The following is a 3371-nucleotide window of genomic DNA, read 5'->3' on the forward strand; positions in this document are numbered from 1 at the left end:
GCTTTAAAGCCCTATTAACCATCTGGAAAGGATAGAAAGACTTCATTACTGTGATACATGAATTCCCTCATGTACAAGAAATATTACGGAGAGTGTCTTAAAGAAAAAAAATTCTCTTTTAGTTTCTATTATTAAGCTAAAGTAACACAAACCTAAAAAATAAATGATAAAAATCGACCATAGAAAATCTTGCCTCCCCGATTGATCAGTCTACTGCATTTTTTGGCATGTTCCTGAAACAAAGTCTAGTAGGGGAAAAGTATCATTGTACTGTATTTGACAGTGGATATAAAATCTAGAATATATATTACATTTTATAATTTTTTAGATTTTAGAAAGTCTATAGAAATAGATTTAGAAATCCTGTAGAGATCCTGCTCTATGTTTGGCTAAAGACTGAATGAAGAGCTAGGCTTAGCAGAGGGGATGGGGCTGAGCATTATTTTTTGTCCTACTACAGACAGAGCAGAGGGGGAGGAGGATCCTGCTGCAGCCAGTTGTCTTACAGGACAGTTATAAGACAGCGAATAGGAGGTGGAGGGGCATGGCTGAACTCCTTTGGATATAGCCTTTATATACTTTTTAATAATATGACATACATTAAAGATTGCAAGGGATTAATTGAGGAAGTGCTGAAATGTTTGCTGGCATTGGTGGTTGGAATTATATTTTTTGTTTACAGGGCAAGGGGGGAGGATCCTGCTGCAGCCAGTTGTTTTACAGACAATCATAAGACATTGAGGAGAAGGTGGAGAGACATTTCTGAGCTCCTTTATATATTTATAAGTTTTTAATTTAATATGACATACATCATGATGAAAGGAATGAAGGGAGGGCTGAAATATTTGCTGGCAATGGCAGAAAGCACTCTGGGGTCAGCTCTTGTTGGCACCTTGGTGGCAGTTCCTCAGCCAGTGTCTACAAATAGAGTCTTAACTTGAATCTCCTGGGCCCCAGTGCAAAATATGTAACAGGGATCCCACTTGCCATGTGTTACATATAATACTGACATCTTTCTATGTTGTAGAGAATCTTTGAGTATTCTGTTCCTGGTAGAAGTTGTTTCCTCTGCACCCCCTATAGCTATGTCCCCTGAAGATAATATACTTATGGGGCATCTGTGGGTGACACATCATTTTATATATTTTTTGCTTTCTCCCAACACTAATGGCCTTGTGTATCAAAACAGAGCAAAAATCCCCCCTGTGGACTGTACACAATTTAGCTTTCATTGTCTGCACTCCCCTAGAGAAATGAAGTGTGAACTCTGACCCTCAAGTCTATCATTGTACTTTTTCTCTAAGACAGTGGACCCAATGAGTTCAGATAGTAAAGGTATTGTCACTTTAAGACCAATGTCAGATTGTGCTAAAAACTTGACTATTGCTCAGTATCTCAGGGTTATCGAGATCAAAGCTTTCAGCTGCTCCGTTGACGCATTTATGACAGCATTGAAGTTGTAATTGACTGGGACAGGTTGCTTTTGTTGATGCATCCTTCAGAATCCTCCAGCAATAAGTAGGGCAAGGAACTCCGGAGACAGTGAGAATTACTGGGAGCAGAATAATGGCCTTGTAGTATCACATCACAAGTATCCTGGGCTTTACACCGGTCTCTTTATCCATGGAGTGAATATTGTTCTCAGAGAACAGATGTTACGGGAAGAATGAAAAATCAATGTGCCCATAGACTGTGACAGTTTATAGTAAACAAGATTCTTAGCGGGTCCGAAATCTTATCATAACAGTATAAAATATTAGAAAGGTTTTCCATCAAGCTCCGGTAGCGCTGGTGGCTCGACTATGTATTGACCTCAGGTTTTGCTGGTGGATATTAATCGTCTCAGGATTGCGATCTTTACCCTACAGGCCATAAAGTAATAGGGAGCAGACCATATGTTCCTCTGCTAATTGGTTATGGAAAAACAGTGGACTTTAACCACAAGGTTTCTGACCCTTCACACAAGTTTGATAGGTTAAGTTCATACGGCATCATGCGGAATCTACACATAATCCAGAATATTCTTCTGATATACAAACTTTTTAGGTAGGTGTGGAAAATGATTTCAGAAATAGAAGGGTTAATAGTTTTAGTAAAAAATTAAGTGAATGAAGGTAAGAGAAATCTAATCCCATTAATATTTGGTTTGACGTTTGCCCTTTACCTTCCATCGTTTCTTCTCAGTATTTGTAGACAGTTTTTGAAGGAATTCTGAAGGCTGTTCCCGCCATCTTGGAGAACCAAGCTCAGATCTTCTGTGGGTGTAGACTTGCCTCAATCCTTCTGTCTCTTCCTGTAATCGCAGACAGACTGGATGATGTAGAGAACAGGGCTCTGTGGGGGCCATATCATCACTTCCAGGACTCCAATTTTAATTTTTTGCATAGAGTTATAATAAAATAGTCAACTGCACCTTTCAATACAAACTACCCCTGCCGTTCCCTAGATAACCAACTATACTATTATTAAAGAGGTTGTCCAGGATAAAAAAACAAAATTCATACTAGGCCAGGGAAGGTGAAAAAAACAAAAACATTAAAAAAACACTCACTTGTCCCTGTTGCTCTGCTGTCTTGTTTTGCCGGAAGTCCCTGCCACACTCTGACGTCTCCTGTCCCTTTCCGTAGGCTGCCAATCCGCTTCAGTAGCATAAGGAAAGGACATGGGACACCACAGGTAGTGACGTCCCGTAACCTTCGCTGAGGTTGCTAATTGGCCTCAGCGGTCACGTGTAGCAGGGACTTCTGCTGGAAGAAAACACCAGAGCAGCAGAACTAGACCATGCTGTGAGACATCGGCGGACCGGGAACAGGCGAGAATGTTTTTTTTTTTCACCTCTTCTGGCCTAATTAAAAAAAAAAAAAAAAAAAATCCGAGACAATCCCTTTAATTCTTTAGGTCACCAAGAATATTGACATTATCCCTTTTAATTAGTTATAAAGTAGATAACCCCTTTGACCTTTTTGATACCTCTTCCCTTACATTACTGGTCACCTCTCTGCAGGACCTAAAGTATGGTAATAACGTAGGCCGCTATTATTTTCTTTTATGTTGTATGTTTCTCTGTTATCTGAGGGACATTGGGGCAGATTAGAGATATGTATTTTGGACACGATCTTAGAGCGAGTGAGACATCAGGAACCCTGAGGTGATAGCAGCAGATGAAGCATTTAACACCTGCACCAACAGCTGTTGAGACTGTTCGTGTGATAACTTTTCTGGAGGGCCTGGTAGGAAGCTCACAACTCAAGGAATACATCTTCGGCTGGCATAGCACAAGGTTCGATTATATCCCCAAGGAGGCACTTACATGTCTTGCAAAGAGACTTACAGAGAACACAATGTGAATGTTGTAAATGTCTTACAGAATC

Source organism: Leptodactylus fuscus, chromosome 5 (genome assembly GCF_031893055.1).
Source record: "Leptodactylus fuscus isolate aLepFus1 chromosome 5, aLepFus1.hap2, whole genome shotgun sequence".
NCBI classification, from domain to species: Eukaryota; Metazoa; Chordata; class Amphibia; order Anura; family Leptodactylidae; genus Leptodactylus; species Leptodactylus fuscus.